Raw genomic sequence first — 21,862 nt, 5'->3', positions numbered from 1 at the left:
TGGCCTATGTGGGGAAGGAATAACAAGAAGCCCTGAAGGTCAAGCCAAGGACATCAGGTTTTATCCTGCAGGAACAAGGGGCACAGAAGGTCTGAGAGCCAAGGAGGAACATGGTGGATTCAGGGTTTCTTCTTCTTCTTCTTTTTTTTTTTTTTAAATACTTTATTTATTTATTCATTTATTCACTGAGAGAGGCAGAGACATAGGCAGAGGGAGAAGCAGGCTCCCCATGGGGAGCCTGATGAGGGACTCAATCCCAGGACCCCAGGATCATGACCTGGGCCGAAGGCAGACACTTCACCGACTGAGCCACCCAGGCACCAATGACATGCATGTATCTTAAGTGTGCGGGTCAGTGGGTTTTGACAAGTATATATGCCCATGTAACCACCACTGCAATTGAGGTAGAGAACACTCTTCTCACTCTCCAGTCTTTATCGCTAATACCCCCCCACACCTACTTCTAGACTTAGGGGACCGTTCGCGCTTTCTGTCACTATAGTTTGGTTCTGAAATTTCATATAAATGTAATCGTACTTTGTGCAGTCAATTGTGTTTAGTTTCTCTTGCTCAGCATCCTATCTGTGAGATGGATCCATGTTTCGGCTATTAGGAATAAAACTGCTATGCACATTTAAGTACACTTTTTTTCAGTAGACGTATGTTTCCATTTCTCTTGGATAAAAAATACACAGAGGTGAGATTACTGGTTAGTGTGTGTTTGACTGTGTAAGAAAATTCCAGGCTGTCTTCGACAGTGGCTGTTCCACCTGGACCTCATCCCTGCAGACACCTGAGATTGTCAGTTTTTTCCATTTCAACCATCTTAATGGTGTGGTGTGGTGTCTCACCAGGGTTTTAATTTAAATCTGCCCCAAAGCTAATGACCCAAGGATCTATCTGTTCTTGTACTTACTGACCCTTTGTATCTCTTTTTTGAGAAGCGAGTGTTTGAATATTTTGCCCATTCTGAAAAATTGTGTCATTTTCATATTGAGTTGTAAGAGTTCCTTACATATTGTGGATACAGGTCTTTTAACAGATATATATATATTACAAATATTTTTTTCCAGCCTGTGGCTCACCTTTTTATTTTCTTAACGAAGTTCTCTGAGAAGCAGAAATTGAAAATTTCCTTGAAGTTCTATTTATCAATTTTTCATTAGCTCATGCTTTGGGCTCCCTAAGAAATCTTTGCTATGTAAAGGTTGTGAAGATTTTTTTCTTGTTTCCCTCTAGAAGCTTTATCGTGTTAGCTTTTATGTTTAGATCTATGAGTCATTTCAAGTTGAGTGTTTTGTGCAATGTGAGGAAGAGTCATTTTCATATAGATATGCAGTTGTTCTAGTGCTTTACTCAGTAGATTGTCCTTTTCCTATCGAATTGTTTTCTGGATTCCCTCTTCTGTCCCACTGAGATTTGTCTACCTTTACACCAAGATCACCCTGTCTTGATTACTGTAACTTTATAGTCAGTTCTTTTATCCGGGAGTGTACATTTTCCCAATTTATTCTCCTTTTTCAAAATTGTTTTTGCTATTCTAGGACTTTGGCATTTCCATGTAAATTTTAGGATTACCTTACAAATTTTTATAGAATGCCTATTGAGCTTTTGATTGGGATTGCATTAACCCTAGGCTCAATCTAAGTTGAACTGGCATCTTAACAATATTGAGTCTTGTAATCCATGAGCAGAGGTGACCTCTCCATGTATTTTGGTCCTCTGCAATGCTGTGCAGTCTTTAGGGTGCAGATCTTACACATATTTTGTTAACTTTATCCCTAAGTACATCATATTTTTGATAAATAAATTGTCCCAAGACATGTTGAAGGGAGGCCCTGGTGTTGGTGAGTAAGTTTTCTGCATTGTCAACTGCATTTTTAAAACTTTCATTTTTAAATTGATTATTGCTAGAATAGAGATATGCAATAGATTTTTGTACATTGACCTCATATCTTCAACTTTGTTAAATTAGCTTCTTAATGAAACAGGCCGAGCTCTATGCTCACCCTTGGGCACACTGGACATACATAGCCCCCCAGTAGGTTACAGATATTAAGGATAGTCCCACATTCATCCAGAGAGTCATTCCATCTCATTTCACTCAACAAAGACAAAGATAAATTTCCAAGCGGGGCTAGGATCAGGGGAGGCCAGAGAGGCCCCTAAGGCCTCTGAAACTTAGCGGAGTCCCTACTCTCGGGGTGGTGCAAATGCAGGGTGGGCCTTGAAAAAGAATAGGCACCCCCTTAAGTACTGTGCCAGAAGGTCCCTGCTCCTAGGTCATCATTATGAAATCCAAGTGGAATTCAACTTCTAAAAATTCCTTCTTCCATATGTTTATTTAGAAGATCGAAATTAATTTGCAGAAAGCAAACAAACAGAACTATTCAAGGAAAAGTAGTTCTTTTATTTTTCAGTCTCTTGCGAGGCCACAGGTGTAAGTGGCACGTCAGTGCGGCACTTGTGGCAACTCTGGATGGTGGCAGCGTGAATGTGGTGCTTGCCGCCCAGACTCCCAGTGACCTGGGAGGCAGCCCCACCACTGTGCTTAGCTGAGGGAGGTGGGCTTCTCTGACTCGCTCCTTCCCCCCACTCACCCCCTTCCCTTTCTCCTGGAGGCTGCGGTGTCTGGTGCACGAAACTCCCCGTCTTAGATCCATATCCACTGTTTTTTGGCCAAGGAAATATTCCCCCAGCTTCTTCTGAACGACTGAGGGCTTTTTACTGTCAGGAACTCCAGAGGAGAGGCATGGGGCTGGGATCTCATAGTTGCCCTGTGTCTGGCACCAGGCTGGACCCTTTCATTCAACTCTAAAGCCAACTCTGTGAAGCAGATACTCATTCCTTCCTTCGGTATTTGTGGATCTGAGCCCCGGGGATTCAGCAATGAAGAGATGAGAGAGAAGTCCCTGCCCACCTGGAGCTTATATTCTGGGGGGTGGGGGGGTGGCAGGACAGAGGATGAGCCAGGCAGAGAAGTCACATGAATCCACCCTCCACTGGGGGTATGTGCTGCCAGGAAAAGCAGGGGGAGCTGAGGGGCAGGCAGTGCTGGGGGACCTCCCCCCCCCCCCCCCCCCCCCCGCATCAGAAGAGCAGCAACCGGCCCATGTGACGGAGCAGAAAGCTGCGGGAGCTGAGCAGCAGTGTGGGGAGATAACGGGATGGCCTCCGAGAGCACTGGAGGGGTGACCCGCCACTTCCCTCCAGAGAGGTCCTCAGCAATCTTAGACTCGGAGGCCCCTTTCCCAGCAGATGTTCTGTGACACCTGGTATGCTCTCTGAAGATGAAATTTGGAGATAATATGTTCCCCCTGTGCAGACAGTTTTTTAAACAGCACCTAATATTAAGAAGAAAGAGAAATGCAAATTACAATAAAACCATAATTATCATCATTCAAAATGTAACTGGTCCTTGTAACGACCCTAGAAGTGGGGTGCTCACACCCATTTTGAGTGGTTTCATGTAGGTGGAAGGGCTTGCCTCAACTTACAGTGAATAAATTTAAATTTCAGACAAGAGGTTGGAAGCCACCCACATGCACACAGTGAGGAGAAGAGGGAGTGAGAGCCGGGGTGCAGTGGACATCAGAAGGAAAGTAGTTTGGGAAGGAATGGATGGGAGAGGGAAGGAAATCACCTGATGGCCATGGGAATAAAATGCCGTGACAATGACAGATTCTTAGAGGGGAGAAAATGAAGAAGCATGTCATTCTTGCAAATGAGTGGGCCTTCTACCCACCACAGGGACCAGATTGTAGAGGAACATTCCACAAGCATAACCTGCACCCCTCAGTCCCCGGAACACTACTCCTGGTGAGGCAGGAGTACTTAAAAAAGCCATGGAGGGGATCCCTGGGTGGCTCAGCGGTTTGACGCCTGCCTTTGGCCCGGGGTGCGATCCTGGAGCCTCGGGATTGAGTCCCACGTCGGGGTCCCGGCATGGAGCCTGCTTCTCCCTCTGCCTGTGTCTCTGCCTCTCTCTCTCTCTCTCTCTCCATGTCTATCATAAATAAATAAATAAATAAATAAATAAATAAATAAATAAATAAAATAAAATAAAATAAATCTTAAAAAAAAAAAAAGCCATGGAAGCCGGGGAGCTTGCCTTAGCTGGTTACCCCAGAAGGTGGGTGCCTGGAAAGAGAAGGGGTGACATCAGAGCTCTTGAGGGGTTGGGGAGGGCTGCAGAAGACAGCCACCAGACGATGGGGAACCACCAGGCAAACCAAAGCAGATAAATAGCCTCATCCTTTTACTTCCCACAGCATAGATTTGTTTTCATTGTGTTATGAGACAGTAAAAAATATATAGAACAAATTTGTGTAATAAAATTCAGTGCAATCCTTGTGTTTTACTCATCTGGGAATCTGATAACGCTTCTTCCCAAATCTCTTGCCAGACCTGTAGTACATGTTTGATGGGACTGTCACCAGCGATGTTGCCCCCCGTCTCTGGGGCTATGCCACGGGGAGGGGTTTTCAGAGAAGTCCCCAGCCAGCAGAGCACGTCTCCATTCACTGTGTGGTAGCTGCATTCCTGGAAGAGCCAGTGCATATTAAGCATAAACAAAAGAAACTTTGGTTTTGGTTTTAAGTGTAAAATAGAGTCCGGTTCTAGGCACAAGTAATTGGCCAATAGGTTTTGCACCATCATGAATGCCCTGCAGAACCCTGGAAGTGCTGCAGGAAGCAGGAGAGATCTCTGCGTGGCTTCCCGGGTACTGGGGGCTCTTCTGGACCTGCTGCTATGTGCCCAACACGATCCCTGCAGCAACCAAAGTGGCTTCTACTAGTGTCCAAATGCATCCTCATGCATTTGTGGAGAAATACTATTTTGGGGGTGTCTGGGTGACTCAGTCAGTTAGGTGTCTGCCTTCGGCTCAGGTCATCATTCCGAGGTCCTGGGATCAAGCCCCTGCATTGGGTTCCCTGCTCAGCAGGGTGTCTTTTTTTTAAAAAAAATTTAATTGGAGTTCAATTTGCCAACATAATAGCATAACACCCAGTGCTCATCCTGCCAAGTGCCTCCCTCAGTGCCCATCACCCAGTCACCTTAAGTCCCTACCCACCCCCCCTTCCACTACCCCTTGTTCATTTCCCAGAGTTAGGAGTCTCTCATGTTTTGTCACCCTCACTGATATTTTCACTCATTTTCTCTCCATTCCCTTTATTCCCTTTCACTATTTTTTATATTCCCCAAATGAATGAGACCATAGAATGTTTGTCCTTTTCTGATTGACTTATTTCACTCAGCATAATACCCTCCAGGTCCATCCACATCGAAGCAAATGGTGGGTATTTGTCGTTTCTAATGGCTGAATAATATTCCATTGTATACATAGACCACACCTTCTTGATCCATTCATCTTTTGATGGACACCGAGGCTCCTTCCACAGTTTGGCTATTGTGGACATTGCTGCTAGAAACATCGGGGTGCAGGTGTCCTACCATTTCACTGCATTTGTATCTTTGGGGTAAATCTGTCGGGCAGTTCTATTTTTAACTCTTTGAGGAACCTCCACACAGTTTTCCAGAGTGGCTGCACCAGGTCACATTCCCACCAACAGTGCAAGAGGGTTCCCCTTTCTCCACATCCTCTCCAGCATCTGTTGTTTCCTGTCTTGTTAGTTTTCTCCATTCTCACTGGTGTGAGGTGGGATCTCATTGTGGTTTTGATTTGTATTTCCCTGATGTCAAGTGATGCAGAGCATTTTCTCATGTGCTTGTTGGCCATGTCTGTGTCTTCCTCTGTGAGATTTCTCTTCATGTCTTTTGCCCATTTCATGATTAGATTGTTTGTTTCTTTGCTGTTGAGTTTAATAAATTCTTTATAGATCTTGGATACCAGCCCTTTATCTGATAGGTCATTTGCAAATATCTTCTCCCATTCTGTAGGTTGTCTTTTAGTTTTGTTGACTGTTTCTTTGGCTGTGCAAAAGCTTCTTATCTGGATGAAGTCCCAATAGTTCATTTTTGCTTTTGTTTCTCTTGCCTTCATGGATGTATCTTGCAAGAAGTTGCTGTGGCCGAGTTCAAAAAGGGTGTTGCCTCTGTTCTCCTCTAGGATTTTGATGGAATCTTGTCTCACATTTAGATCTTTCATCCATTTTGAGTTTATCTTTGTGTCTGGTGCAAGAGAGTGGTCTAGTTTCATTCTTCTGCATGTGGATGTCCAATTTTCCCAGCACCATTTATTGAAGAGACTGTCTTTTGTCCAGTGGATAGTCTTTCCTGCTTTGTCGAATATTAGTTGACCATAAAGTGGAGGGTCCACTTCTGGATTCTCTATTCTGTTCCATTGATTATGTGTCTGTTTTTGTGCCAGTACCACACTGTCTTGATGACCACAGCTTTGTAGTACAACCTGAAATCTGTCAGCAGGGTGTCTGCTTCTCCCTCTTCTTCTCCTTGCCACTCCCCCTGCTTGTGTTCTCTTTCTCTCTGTCATATAAATTAATTAAATCTTTTTTAAAAAATACTATTTTAAAGGGGCAATTGAATGGTTGGGTAGAGACAAGTGGACGGTGAGAGTGCACCAGGCACTGGGTGCCTAGTCCAGAGCTGGAGGGGGAGAGCAGGGACATGAGGCTGAAGGTGGAACTGACAGGATCTGCTAGTGGGTTGGACATGGAATGTGAGAGAAAGGGAAGAACCAAGGATGAGTCCAAGGGATTTTGGTCTGAACCATTGGCCAGATGCAGTTACTTTAGGGGAGGATCCTGGGAGTAGATAGGATTCTTTTTGGGTGTATTGAGTTGAGTTGCCTCCCAGATATTCAAGGGGAGATGCTCAGTAGGAAGCTGGTTGTAAGGGAGTGAAAGGCATGAATCAGGGCTGGATTGTGAACAACACCCACCAGACGGGCTGAGAGGGATGTGAAAAGAGCAGAGCCTCCGTGCTGGGCCCCCAGCAGCTAGGGAGGGCCAGCAGGGAGACGGAGGGAGCCCCCATCAGTGCAATCGGGGATGGGAGGCCCAGCAGAGAGAACAGGAAGGCAGTGCAATAAGGCATGCTCGGCTCTGCCAGGTGCTGCAGAAAGTCAGGTGATTGGGATCCCAGGGCTGACCTCCCGAAGTAGTCACAAGGATGTCACTGCTGGTCTTGACAGGAGGGGGAAAAGTCGGTCATTTAAGAGAAGAGGGGAAGAGTTGCTGGAGAGTTGTCCTTGAGCAGGTGAGAAAGGACACATGGGCCTGGAATAGGAGAGATCGGGGATCCAGTGTCCCCAGTCCCTCTCTTAAACGTGGATGACACAGGCCCTGGAGGTGAACTTTGTTTTCTTTTATTGCTTTTCTCATTAGAGACAAAATTGAAGAGTGAAGACCTGGGACTGAAGATCATCCAAACATAGAAACAGCCTTTCAGAGAAAAGGAAAATCAAGTTCTCGGGTGCGTGGCTTTGGCGAGGTTGGGATGAGCCTGGGGCAGGCCTGCTCCAGAGTGAGCCCCGTGAGCAGCTCCCAGCCCCAGACAGCCCCCATCCTTGTCCAATAGCTGTGAAGATGCTTGCGTGAGCTGTTGGCTGTGAAAGCAATATTAACGAAGCAACAATAGATGTGAAATCAGATGTTTTTGAACAAAAAACAAGGTTATGCATTGATGTATTGACAAAATGTTGTGACCAGAGGCTGGTAGGACCCTGACCCTGTATTTGCCCTGAGAGCCGTGGTTTAGTGTTCGAGGTGACTTTATGGAACATATTACCTCAGGGACGCCTGGGTAGCTCAGCAGTTGAGCGTCTGCCTTCGGTTCAGGGCATGATCCTGGAGTCCCGGCTCGAGTCCCACATTAGGTTCCCCATTGTGTCTCTTTGTGTGTGTCTCATGAATAAATAAATCTTTAAAAAAAAAAAAGAAAAGAAAACACTATCTTAAATCATGCATCGAATGGTTCATCTCAGCGAAATAGACACACTCGCTTGAGTGTCACACATGTTTGTCGAAGGAAGACATTTTCTTTCATTTTCTTTCTTCTTTCTTTCTTTCTTTCTTTCTTTCTTTCTTTGCTATAAAAATACTATCTTGGGGCACTTGGGTGACTCAGTGGTTGAGCATCTGCCTTTGGCTCAGGGCAAGATCCTGGGATCCTGGGATCAAGTGCCACACCAGGCTTGACATTCATCTTCTCTCTTACACATTGACCATACGTGTCTTCTTTCTGTTTCTGTCTGGATTGATTGTGTACCTCTTATTTTGGGTTTTCTATGATTTTACTCTTCCCATCCTTCCTTCTACTTGCTTTCCTTTGGATTGCTTTTTTCTTTTTCTAATTGCTTGTTTATTTGTAGTAACCCTAGATTTTCTCACGTGTATTCTGAAATTAACAAAGTCTAAATTTAATAAATATCCCCACTCTTCTTAATAATCAAGGGCTTTGGAGCAGCCCCGATGGTGCAGGGGTTTAGCGCCGCCTGCAGCCCGGGGTGTGATCCTGGAGATCCGGGATCAAGTCCCACATCAGGCTCCTTGCATGGAGCCTGCTTCTCCCTCTGCCTGTGTCTCTGCCTCTCTCTCTCTCTCTCTCTCTCTGAATAAATAAGTAAATAAAAATATTTTTAAAAAATCAAGGGCTTTGGAATGCTTTCATTCCTATCATAACTCCTCCAGCTTATATATTGTTGTCAGATCTTGTAACTTATTTTTTTAATTGTTAAAATTAGACATTATTATTGTTTCATAGTATTTGGATCTGCCCACATAATTCCCAATTTTTTTGCTCATAATTCTTTCTTTTTTTAAAAGATATTATTTATTTATTTGAGAGAGAGAGAAAGAGAGCACACAAGTGGGGTGGGTGGAGAGGCAGAGGCAGAAGATTCCTTGCTGATCAGGGATCCTGACTCAGGGTTTGATCCCAAGACCCAAGATCATGACCTGAGCCAAAAGCAGATGCCTAATTGACTGAGCCACCCGGGTCCCCCTATTTTACTTATTTTATTTTATTATTTTATTTTATTTTATTTTATTTTATTATTTTATATTTTTAGACTCCACACTCAGCATGGAGCCTAACGTGGGGCTTGAACTCACAACCTTGAGATCAAGAACTGAGCTGAGAGCAAGAGTCAGATGCTCAACCAACTGAGCCATCCAGGCGCCCCAAAGATTTTATTTTAAAGTAATCTTTACACTTAACATGGGGCTTGAATTTACACCCCAAGATTAAGAGTCATATACTCTACTGACTAAGCCATCCAGCCACCTCTTATTTCCTTGTATTTTATAATGCTGAAGATAATTTTAATTTTTTTTATAGTATTATTTCTTTCTTTCTTTTTTTAATTTTTTATTTATTTTGTTACAGTCACAGAGAGAGAGAGAGGCAGAGACATAGGCAGAGGGAGAGAAGCAGGCTCCATGCACCGGGAGCCCGACGTGGGATTCGATCCCGGGTCTCCAGGATCGCGCCCTGGGCCAAAGGCAGACACCAAACCGCTGCGCCACCCAGGATAATTTTAATTTTTTAAAGTAAACTTCCGTGCCCAACATGGGGCTTGAACTCATGACCCTGAGATCAAGAGTTGCAGGCTCTACCAATGGAGGCAGCCAGGAGCCCCAATAATTTTAATTTTGAAATGACTTCATACTTCTAGAAAATTGTAAGAATGGTACAAAGTTTGTGTTTTTCCCTACTCTGAACATTCATGGAGAATACATTACCAATCTGATGCCCCATCATCCCAAGTATGTAAGTGTGTGTTTCTTGCACCGAAGGATGTTCTGCATAACCACAACATGACATCAGAATTGGGGCACTAACACTCATGCGTTATTGCCACCTAATCAATAGTCATGGGATCCGATCCAGGGTTAGATGCTGTAGGTAGGTGGCTGTCGTGTCTCTAGTCTCTTTCCGGCGTTTTCTCAGTCTCTCTCTGACGTTCATGACCTTGATACTTTGGAAGAGTACAGGTCAGCTGTTTTGTAGAATGTCCCTTGGTAGGGCTTGTCTGAGGTTTCCTTTTGATTCACTCCAGGTTATGCATTTTTGGCAGGAATCTCACAGAATGTGTGTCATGTTTTTCTCATTGTACCTGATCAGAGAGAACAGAATTTAGATTGGTCCCACACTGTCCACATGGGGATGTGGCATTGTGACTTTGACTACTTGATTGAGGTGGTACCTGCCAGGCTCCTCCTCTGCAAAGTTATTCTTTTTCCCCTTCTCATCAATAGGTGTTTTGGGGAGAGGTACTACGGCAATGTGAAAATATCTCGCTTCTTCCAACTTTGACTGGTTTTAGTACCGACTGACGTTTCTTGGCTAAGCGGCTTGTAACTACAGTGGTTGTCAAATGATAGTTTTCTTAATTCCATTTCCTTCAACATTTATTAGTTGGCATTTAGTGTAAGAAATATTTTTTTTTTAATTTTTTATTTATTTATGATAGTCACAGATTGAGAGAGAGAGGCAGAGACACAGGCAGAGGGAGAAGCAGGCTCCATGCACCGGGAGCCCGATGTGGGATTCGATCCCGGGTCTCCAGGATCGCGCCCTGGGCCAAAGGCAGGCGCCAAACCGCTGCGCCACCCAGGGATCCCAAGAAATATTTTTTTTCTGGGGCTCCCGGGTGGCTCAGTGGGTGAAGTGTCCGACTCTTGATTTTGGCTCAGGTCACGATCTGGGGTTCGTGCGATTGAGCCCCACATCACGCTCTGTGCTCAGCGGAGAGTCTCCTGGAGATTCTCTTCCTCTCCTTTTGCTCCAACCCCCCACCAAAATAAATAAATTAATCTTTTTAAAAAACGTTTTTTCTTTCCCTCATTTGTGTATTCACTCATTTGTATATGTACGTTTCTCTGTTTTATTCACTAGGTTGCAGCCTGTTATTGTCATTACTTATTTTGGTGTTCAAACTGTCTCAGAGCCAGTGGAAGCCCCTTACAGCTGGCTCCTTGGCCTTTCTGATTTGTCGCCATCAATTTCTGAGCACAGCCTTACTTTCTGGCACAAAAGATGTTACAGGCTCATCTTGTACTTTTCCTGCCTCAAACCTGGAATTGGTCATTTCCCCAAAAAGCCCTGGTTCCTTTTAGAAGAGAACCCAAGATCCTGGTGCTAGGCATGCTCAGTGCTAGTGCTCTCAGGCCTTTCCAGCAGCAAAAGCTAGGACTATGTGTATGTATACACACATCTAGTCCTCTGTTCATTTCCGTATGTGTCCATGAATATCGAAAACCATCCATTCGTCTCTCCAATTATAATCTAACCCCAAGGTGCACACCAGTTTTCTCCATTTCCAGATTTATAACTCCCTTCTCTGACAGTAAGAAAGAGAGTTTCCATTATCCTCGATATTTTACTTACTTCGTTCATCTCTTCTAGGTAACCAACCTGCCATCGTACTGCCACGTGCCCCCCAGGGGCCTGTGAGGCTGCACATGCTCACGGACACAGGTGTGCTGTGTCTGGCTCAAATATCAAAAGTGCTGTTATCACTGCTCTATGTGGCCTTCCAAAATGGTGACTGAGTCTCAGGGAAAATCGGAACATGACAAAGTGCAATTTTCTCTCATTCCATGAGATAGTCGCAGTCCCAAAAAATTCAGCGTTAGGAAAAAAAATCCACATGGGGATGCCAGGGTGGCTCAGTAGGTTAAGCATCTGCCTTTGGCTCAGGTCATGATCCCAGGGTCCTGAGATTGAGCCTTGTGTCAGGATCCCTTCTCAGTGAGGGGCTTGCTTCTCCCTCTCCCTTTGCTCCCACCCCGCTGCTCATTCTCTCTCTCTCTAATAAATAAAAATCTTTTTAAAAGTCCATGTAAAAAAAAAAAAAAAGTCCATGTAAAATGATGTTAAGTTTTAGGTGCTGAATGATTATAAACAGGGTCTTATAATAAAAAAATTAATTTCAGAATTACTATGATTAATATTTTAAAGCGACAGTGATTTTATAAATATTTAAAAGTATTTTGAATACAGTCCAGTGGCTATATGAAAGTCTTGTGGGATGTTGGATGATTCTTGGTTGTGTGGCACCATGTTGCCTGTGGCAGGACACTTGCTATCCTGGCTCCATCCTCTGTGGATGCCACACCCAGTCACTGTGACATATACAGACACTTCCAGGGGGCTCCAAGCCACCATCATTTCTGGTTCTGCCCCCCACCCTACCCACCCCACTCCCTGGTGAAAACTTGGGCCTAGCACGTGGGCTGTGCTGGCACCATGAGTGCACTAGCTCTCTGACCGCCTGCTGCCCTTGGCACCTCTGCAGGGCTTCTATAAAGCGGTGGCTCTGTGTAGTGGTGCAAAGTGGGTCACAGCCTTGGAAAGAACAGCCTTCATTGGGTTTTTCTTCAAACAGGATGCAGGGGATGGCTTTGGCAGCTGTCGGAATGGGGGAATCTCAGTCCTGTCTTGGTCCTGAGTTGTCCCCAGTTCATGAGGGAAGAGTATGAAGCCGAGAAAGGTGGGGAAGGACCGCATAAAGGGAGGGATGAGTCACTTCCTCACTGTTCCCCAGTGAGAGAAGATGCCCTTCGATCATTTGTTCATAAAATATATCCCTAGCAGGTGCCTGCCATGGCCCATGCTGCACTGTGATGGGCGATGGTGGGGCCCAGCCCTCCTGGAGCAGACAGGCCGGCTATGCACGGGTCCGGGAGACAGACAAGGAAACAGGTGCACGGATGCTGACAGGTAGGAGAAGAGCAGGTGCTAGGCTGTGAGAGAATAAAACAGAAGAATTCAGTGGCCATAGGACACCCAGAGGGAAGGTTGGGGAGGCCACTACATGGAGGTCCTATTCCCTTCTCAGGGTTACTTCTCGGGTGGGGAGGGACCAGGGGCTTGGGGGTGCCATGCCACACTCGGCCCTGAGGCAGCCGGGCTCCTGCCAACATTAACAATGATGGAGTACTTACTTGGCGTCAAAGATATATAAGCCTTTTCACAAAGAAGAAAAGGTTGGGACTAGTTTGGGAACGGGGCAATCTAGGCCAGAGAGGTTCAGGATGCAGAACAAGGAAAGTGTGAGTTGGTTAATTATCAAAGATATTTTGAAATTCCAGCAAAGCAGCATTTTTGGAAGGAATCCCCCTGAGCGACTTCCATTTGGTGACATACCACCCTGAAGACAAACTAGAGAAGCTAAGAAAAATTTAAAGAACTTCCCAACTTTTAAGTTAAACCCAGATGCAGTGACCCTACTCAAATGGACACCCAGTCCCACCAAACTGGAATGTCCCTCAGCCCCTGCCTGGCATCAGTTAAAGGATGAACCAGTTGCTCAGAATGATACCTGGGAGCCCGTCCTCTGATTGGTGGACTTAGGTCAACTGGCCCCAACCAGGTCCTTAATGACTGATCCTATAGATTGTGAGGCTCCCAGGGTGGCTGTGCCTGCTTGTGGATGGGGGAGGGAGAACAGGAGGCCACCCAGGAAGGAGGCCAAACCACACTGCCATAATGGCCCAAGCTCCCAATGGTAGATTCTTGAGAGTGTGAAGATGTCTGAAGATGACATGAGGTTTGTTCCTTCCTTCCTCACAATCCTGGAATCTTTCTTTATTGTAAAAGGATTTCCTTCTTCAAGCTTTAACAAGTATTAAAATGCGTGATTTTAAAAACAGGTTAGAGATGCCCATTAAGGAAATTTTGAAAATCTAAAAAAAGGGAAAAAGTTAATTATGGATTTGCTTCCATTTTATCATGTTTCTTTTATATATAGTTAGGGCTTTTTTAAAAAAAGGTTTATTTATTTTAGAGAGAGAGAGAGTGAGAAAGCATGGCAGGGATGACCAGAGGGAGTGAGAGAATCTTCAAGCAGAGTTTATGCTGAGGATTGAGCCTGACATGGGGCTTGATTTCATGACCGTGAGATCACCACCTTAGCTAAAACCAAGAATCAGACACATAACCAGCTGAGCTACCCAGGCACCCCTCTATTTTATCATGTTTCTTGAACTGTGGTGTAGATTCCATAATCTTATCTCCTACCACTCCCCATGCCTTCACCACCTCCTGCGTGTCCTCGTGCTCTTCACCCATCACATCTCCTACCTCAGGGCCTTTGCACTGACTCTGCCTTCTGCCTGGAATGCATTTTCCCAGACATCTGCATGGCTTACTCATTTACTTCTAAACCTGTGCTCATATACCACCTTTTTGATAATGCCAACCCTGAACACCCTAATTAAATGGTGTTGCTGATTATCCCTAGTTCCCCTTACTCTGCTCTGCTTTGTCCTTTTTCTGTGGTGCTCTCTACCTTCTAGCATTCTAGGTAACTTCTTCATTTACTTAACTCACATATTCCCGCCTCCTCTGCTAGACTGTCAGCGCCAGGAGGGAGAAGTCTTCACTGTCTTCTTCGTGGGGCCTCTCAAGCATCTAAAATGGAGTCTATCACATGGCAGACTCAATAGTTTTGCCTGATGAATTAAATGAAGAGTAGCCAATATTTGTGGAGTAGGCCCTCTTCTCAGCACTTTGCATTTTTCCACCACCTCTTGAAGGAAGTTTTAATAAACCCATTTTACAAATGAGCAACCTTAGGCACAGAGAGGTTAAGAAATTTGTCTAAGATCACACAACTAGTCAGTGCCAGGGCAATTCAGCCTCGCCAGGCCCTGGGCAGTGGCCACGACAGGCCAAGCCCTGCCCTGGCAGAGGTGGGGCCCAAGCAGATGCTCCTGGCTGACCCAGGAGAAGAGGATGGCTTTCCTCAGGCAGAGGCAGGGTTTGGGTGGAGAATATGGAAGGGGAAGGGCAGGCAAGAGAGAAGCCAGCTAGGCAGCTGTTGCACTTGTTCGCTTGAGAGCTGATGGTTCTCTGCTTGGAAGAGTGGACATGGAAATGGGGAGAAGTGTTAGATGGGGTTCTCACAGACACCGACTTGGAGGGGGGCACTCAGATGCAAAGCGTTCATTAAAGAAGTGCCCCCACAAGAAGCAGGAAGTGGGAAGGAGAGCAGGGAAACAGAATTGGGGAGGTGAAACCAAACAAAGGTGCAGTCTTGTGGTTATTCAGTTAAAGAGGCTCTGGGGGCTGGAAAAAGTGGCAGGTGCCAGCCTGGGACGGAAGCGTACAGGGTCTGGGGAGAGGCACAGGACCAGTAAAGTGGATCTGGGGGCATCTGGATGAGTACCAACAGCAGTACTGAAGGAAGAGAAGAAGCAGGAACTAAGGAAAGCACCCAGGTCATTGTTGAGATGGAGGAGGACTGGGGGAGGACCAGGGAGGGGACTTGCCAAGTGAGAGAGGCCGGTCGGCAGTGGTGATGTCAGGTAGACAGTCGGTATGGTTTTGGGGTCTGGCCTGGGGGCACACAGCAGGAGTCATTCCATAGGCTGGGAGTCATCCCATTGGTTGGAGGTCATCCCATTGGTTGGGAGCATGGCTCGTGTCTGAAGACATAGGACCTTCTGGAGGTGACTGGTCAGATGAATGATGGTGCATCTTTTATTTGAGGAACCCACTTTCCTCTCTGCCTTGTCCCTCATTCTACTCCCCTTCTTTGACTTCCAGAATGCCCCGCGTTCTGTCCCACCACAGGGCCTTGGCATATACTGGTTCTTCGCTGAGAACCTCTTGCTTCTCCTCCTCACTATGTTGATTTCTATTTAAGTTGAAGCCCCTGACTCTCCCATGGCTCCCTCAGGGGAGGTGTTTCTCAGAACCACACGGAAGCCCCCTGTATACACTGCCTGTGATCTTGAACTTCTCCTTGGGAACAGTGACCACAGTTGTCAGTTTACATCTATTTTTGTGATTTTGTGGGTTTTGTCCACTCTGGGTGCTCAGCCCCTTTCCTCCTTGCCTGGTGAAGGAATGAGCTCCCCAAAGCACTGCTCTGATTGTTCTTTTCCTGCCTCCAAAGCTTTTTCACTGGCTCCCTGCGGCTCCCCTAGTGAAGCCCAGGTGCCCTAGCTGGGGATTGGATCCACTGCCCGGAACCTGCCTATTTGTCTAGCTGTATCCCTGGCTGAGATAGTCTCTGGCCCATGCAGATTTAACGGTTCGCCCTCCCTTTCTGCCGGATGCTGTGTGACCCAGTTAGCGGGCCTTCCTGTCCTCATTGCTAACCACTGGCAGCATTCAGATCTCAGGAGTACTTCCAAATACCTCCCACTGTGGGTCTCCCCAGCTCTCCTGCCTGGAAGGACCGTACTTCTTCTCTTCTTGCTCTGTATACCTGCCCATAGAGCCCTTAACACATTCAGCCCCTCTGGAATACTTGGCAAATCTATCTTTGCGTCCTTTGTTGTCTGAGGGCAGCAGCCTGGCTTGGGTCCTGGAACAGGGCCCAGCTCTGATGTGTGCTGGTCTGTGTGGGTGGAATGGACTCAAGCTGATGCTGGGTGCTTCTGTGTGTGTGTGTGTGTGTTGCCTGGACCTTGAAAAGAGACAGCCCATCATCACCTGGTGTCCAGAAGTCCCCACCCCCCCAAGTCGGAAAAACAAATAAAAACTTCAGCCTCTCCTGCCAGGATCCTGGATCAGATGGATCACCCCAATCTTAGGACTAAGTCCCACCAATCACTATGTTGTTTTGTTCTGTTTTGTTTTATCAGTGTGTTTTATCTGGTATGGTTTGAAAAATTTAGTAATCTCAGAAGATAACCCAGTTGCATGTACAAGAGTCAGCTGAGAATAACCGAAAAGAATCACATACCCTTACGTGTGTGAAAGAAGTCTCTTAACATTTAGTGGCTCTTTTTAGTGTGATAAAATATACACAGCATTAAATTGACCCCTTTAACTATTCAGTGGCATTAAATACATTCACATTACTGTGCAACCATCACCACCATCCATCTCTAGAACATTCTCATCATCTCTAGCACAAACTGTCTCGTGAAACGCTAACTCCCCACACTCTCCTCCCCCAGCCCCTGGCAACCACCATTCTACTTTCTGTCTCTGTAAACTCGATGATTGCAGGGGTCTCATATGAGTGGAATCATACAGTCTTTGTCATTTTGCGACGGGCTTATCTCACTTGGTATGACACCTTCAAGGCTTACGCATACTGCGACGTCAGAATTCCCTTCCTTTTTTAGGGCTGAGTAATGTTCCATTGTATGCAGCATCTACTGTATTGACTACTGTATTGCATCAATTACTGTATTTTCTCATTTTCTGTATTTTTGGAACTGTGGCATTTGGAGCCTTGATCCTGGAGAGACTGCCTCTCCTGGGGTCAGCTAATTCATAGAGATAGCAAATGCTCCCCTGTAAGTGTGCCTTTGATGCACAAACCACCGACTCAGAGCCCGCATCCAACCATCTTCTTTATCAAACTCACACCATGCCAATATTCCCCCTCCCCTAAACCTGACCCCCAAGGCCAGGTTCTGGACAACTAGGGGCCACTGCTAGAGCCCAAGAACTCACCAGAATTATTTAAATCATCCAGTCCTAACTATACCTGGGGACTTACCCTCTTGTTCCATTTCTTGCCACAAAAATCCCAGTAAAGGCACTGGGCCATGCTCCTGCCTTCTGATCAACCTTGCACTTCCACAAATGGCCCTGCCTCCCACTTCTGGGAATTTTCGAGTGTAAACATCCTGCTTCATGACAATAGGTTTTTTTTTTTAACGTTTTATTTATTTATTCATAGAGACAGAGAGAGAGAGGCAGAGACACAGGCAGAGGGAGAAGCAGGCATCTTCTGCTTGACGTGGGCCTCGATCCAGGGTCTCCAGGATCACGCCATGGGCTGCAGGCGGTGCTAAACCACTGCGCCACGGGTGCTGCCCATGACAATAGGTTTTGAATCCGTGTGTCTTACCATACCGGATTAAAACAAATCCTAGGTACATTTTAATACAACTGTGTTGTATTTATCCATTCATCTGTCCATGGACCAACTGAGGACATTTGGGTGGTTTCCCTCTTTTGGCTGTTGTTGTTGTTGTTGTTTTTTAAATATTTTATTTATTTATTTGAGAGAGAGAGTGAGAGAGTGGCAGGCAGAGGGAGAGGGAGAAGCAGGCTCCCCACTGATCAGGAAGCCTGATACAGGACTGGATCCCTGGACTCCAGGATCATGATCTGAGCTGAAGGCAGACGCTCAACCAGCTGAGCCACCCAGGTGCCCCTGTTACTGTTTTTTTAATGAGATATTTCAAGCATGCAAGAAGAAGTAACAAGAATAATATGATGAATGTCCTCATACGGTCTTCTGCCCTGACACGAGACATTAGGACTCCTCCTGAAGCTTCCATGTGCCCCTACCTGCCACCCCTCATTTCCCAGCAGGATTCTCTCTGGTCCATTAGTGTTCTTCATCTCAGGCAGGGGTGTGACTTCTACTCCATATGAACGTCCTCATAGCTAGTAAGTGGTATTATCTTGTATATTTTTTAATTTTAAAGAAACAATATTGTAATGCTTGTCTCACTCAGCACTATGTGTTGTGGTGTGAGGTTTAGTTCATTCATTTTACCTGATGGATCGGTGTTCCATTGTTCCAATATACGATAATTTATGTGTCCATTCTCCTAGTGATGGGTATTCTGGACATTGCCAGTTTTTTTCACTGAAAACATGAACATCTATGTGACGTAAGTGTGCATGAGTGTGGCCATCTGCAGAGGACGGACTCAAGTGGGGACCTGAGTGCATGTACATCTTCATTTATCAGGTGTACCCAAACTATTCTCCAAACCAAGATGCCAGTTTGTACCCCGAGTAGCAAGTAAAAGGATTCCTGTAAGGGTTGACTTGAAACTCTCAAATTCCTGTCTACACCAGACACCACTTGGTCACGGCACTTCTGTCTGGAGCAAACATCCTCTGAGGGTGGTTTTGTTTCAAGTGAGAGAGTGGTTTTCTGGAACTTCTTTCCACCATGGAGTCACTGTCTTTTAGCCAGGATGTTTCTAGAGGGGAGTCCCTTGTTTTTGTTTTAAGGAGCCTGAGTTGTGCATAAAGGTAGCAGAGGGAGCTGGGCTGACCAGCAAATTGTACCTGCTTGTGGAACCAGCTGTCAGGGTCCGCAAGGTCCCTGGGGTCCCTTTGGCTGTCTGCAGATGGGCATGCCCATCCCTTACCTACCCCCGAGTGCGACCTGGCTGAGCCTCCCCGCAGCCCCACTCTGCCTTGGAGTTGTGGTGCCTGGCTGATCCCAGGCCAGAATTGCTCTGGCAATTTGCTGGCAGTTGGCTTGGCAGATTTATAGGCATCGAACCAAAGAAAATATTTGCTTAATAATGTGCTTGTTGTGAAGTGTCTTTATGCTCGTGGGCTCTGACAATGCAGAGTGTTTTGGCAAAGAGGAAGCAAATTTCTTTGAAATTAGGATATTCGAAGTAACTACTCAACTCAGGCCTTTTGATATTGCTTTAAGAAATCTGTTTTGCCCATAAAATCATGGTTCTGCTGTTTGCACCTTTCAGCTGACATTTATTCCAATTTTCAAATAGCAGCTTCTTCCACTTTACCTTCTGTAATTCAAAATCGGGATCTTTAAGTCCTCGGGAAATTGTTTTTGTAATATTCTAAAGTGAAGATACTTGCAAATGTGTACTTTTTAGAACGAGTGTAAATTTTAAATTCAGGATTAAAGTAACCTTTTATGTGCCATCTTGTCTGTCCTGTAAATCACAAAGTGTTTTATTCTCTAGTCTTCAAGCATATCTCAATTGCCCTGTATTTTCACAAGGCTGGAATTGCTGTTTACACAGATTGAGACTGGCTCAAAAGCTGTTTTCTGTGCTTTATAAACTGTAAGCCTCGGCTGCTGGTGCTACCCAACGCCTCCCCAGCTGTGGGCATGACTGATGTCCCCAGGTGGCTAGGGTCACAGGTCTGGTAAAACCTGTGGTTAGAGGGGCTCCTTGGTTTGGGCTCAGGTTGTGATCTCATGGGTCGTGGGATGGAGCCCTGAGTTGGGCTCTGTGCTCAGCAGGGAGTCTGCTTGGAGTCTCTCCCTCTGCCCCTCCCCCCAACTCCCATGTGTGCACAGGCATGCTCTCTCTCTCTCATAAATAAATAAATCTTAAATATATATATATATATATATATATATATATATATATATATACTGTGGCAAGTTCTTGCTCCATCTTTCTTTGGGGCCTCATCTCCCTTGCAAAGCTCTGTTAATCCTCCTCCCAAATATCCCTGGTCATGTCCCACCTGTGCACATGGCCAGGCAACTAGCTACCAGCTGGCATCTGCCAGGCACCAGTGCCACTGAAGCTTAGCACACAGTGCCTGTTTCTACTGGGCCAGGCTCTCCCTTCCCTTGGCCCAGCTTCCTGGCTTCTACCCTCTTAGGTGGCAGGTAGAAGGGCAGGGAAGAAGGCCCCTTGCCGAAGAGATTAGGGATTGAGCCCTCTGTGCCCAGATTTCAAGAACAGCTCTTTTAGGCTTCCTCTCTAGCAGCCAGATGTGTCCCAGCTAGGCAGGGGAGCGGGCTGAGGGGTAGACCCTTGGTTGTGATCTTGGAGTCCTGAGGTTCCCCCTCTTGTTGATGGAACATTCTTTCCTACCTGCTCCTACTCTCTGTTCCTTGAGAAAACAGATTTCTGGGGCTGCCTCACTGTTTGCCAGAAACATCTTCATCCTAGCTCACTTGAGTTCACTGCACTTGGAATACAAAGTTTCCTCAAGCCTGGCAACGCATGTTGCCTGATTAACGCTATTCCTAAATATTGATTATCCCAGTCCCTTCTGTGGAGCATCATTCTGATGTTAGTTCCTGATTGTCGAAGCTGAGTACAGGCTACATGGGGTCTGGATGGGGAGGGTAACCTTCAGAGCATCATGACAGGGGTCAGGAAAAAGTAGGGTCATGAGAACTGAGAGTCTCCAAACTTCTCTGGCCCTTCATTCTCCAACCAGGGATTGAGTAGTTTGTACTACTAGTATTCCTTAAGCTCTTCAAATTACTTGGGGATAGAACCAAAAGTTGATTTGTTTATATATTTTTTAAAACAGTGGTTCATGTACAGATTTAGCAAACTGACACCTTCAAGACACCTTTCTTGGGACGCCTGGGTAGCTCAGCAGTTGAGCACCTGCCTTTGGCCCAGGGAGTGATCCTCGAGTCCCAGAATCAGGTCCCACATCAGGCTCTCTGCATGGAGCCTGCTTCTCCCTCTGCCTGTGTCTCTGCCTATCTCTCTGTGTCTCTCATGAATAAATGAATAAAATCTTAAAAAAAAAAGACACCTTTCTCTTCAGTGACCTCGTTTGAAATGTTCATCCATTTTCTGCTTTAGTTTTTTGGCTAATACATGTGTGTGTATGGCTATGAATTTCCCTGTAAGTACTGCTTTATCTGTATCCTATGTATTTTGATAATATTTTCATCATCATTCAGTTCTATTTATTTTTAAATTTCCAAGATCTTCTCTCCATTGATTTAAGAATGATTTAGAGGCATAGGATTAAAACATTTTTTTTTTAGTTGGGGAATACATGTAAAAGCTTCAAAATCCAAAATGCCTAAAAGGTCTACACAGAAAACTAATCCTTCTACCCCACCCCCCAGGCATCAACTCATAGTCAACGAATACTGGACATTAACTTTGTGTCCTTGCACCTATAGTTTATGCACATAAAACAAGATGTATATAGATGAGCATATGAACATATATTATATGCATGTATTCCTTCCCTCCTTCTTAGACAAATCCTACTCCTTTACATCAGTATGCAAAAAGCTGCTTCATTTTTTTAATAGCTGCATAGTGTTTCATCAAATGGATGTACCAAATCTAGATACCAAGTTCTCTACTGATGAACATTTCTATTGACTATGGTTTTCCAAATTTATAAAAAATGTCAAATTTAAAAAATATTTTACTTATTTATTTAACAGAGGGAGAGAGAGAGAGAGCACAAGCAGAGGAAGCAGCAGAAGGAGAGGGAGAAGCAGGCTCTACACTGAGCAGGG

At 45.5% G+C, this 21,862-nt stretch overlaps 1 long non-coding RNA gene across 1 annotated transcript in view; it reads left to right on the top strand.

The window, feature by feature from the left end:
* LOC121501525 overlaps positions 1-9,348 on the top strand; it is a 35,509-nt gene extending 26,161 nt beyond the window's left edge. Inside the window, exons 2-3 of the long non-coding RNA XR_005990623.1 lie at positions 7,308-7,395; positions 9,310-9,348. This is a non-coding gene — a long non-coding RNA (uncharacterized LOC121501525). The remainder of the gene's footprint in view (positions 1-7,307; positions 7,396-9,309) is intronic.
* The last annotated feature ends 12,514 nt before the right edge of the window (positions 9,349-21,862 follow it).

The sequence above is a fragment of the Vulpes lagopus genome, chromosome 11 (genome assembly GCF_018345385.1).
Source record: "Vulpes lagopus strain Blue_001 chromosome 11, ASM1834538v1, whole genome shotgun sequence".
Lineage (NCBI taxonomy): Eukaryota > Metazoa > Chordata > Mammalia > Carnivora > Canidae > Vulpes > Vulpes lagopus.
This window is presented reverse-complemented; position numbering and strand designations above follow the sequence as displayed.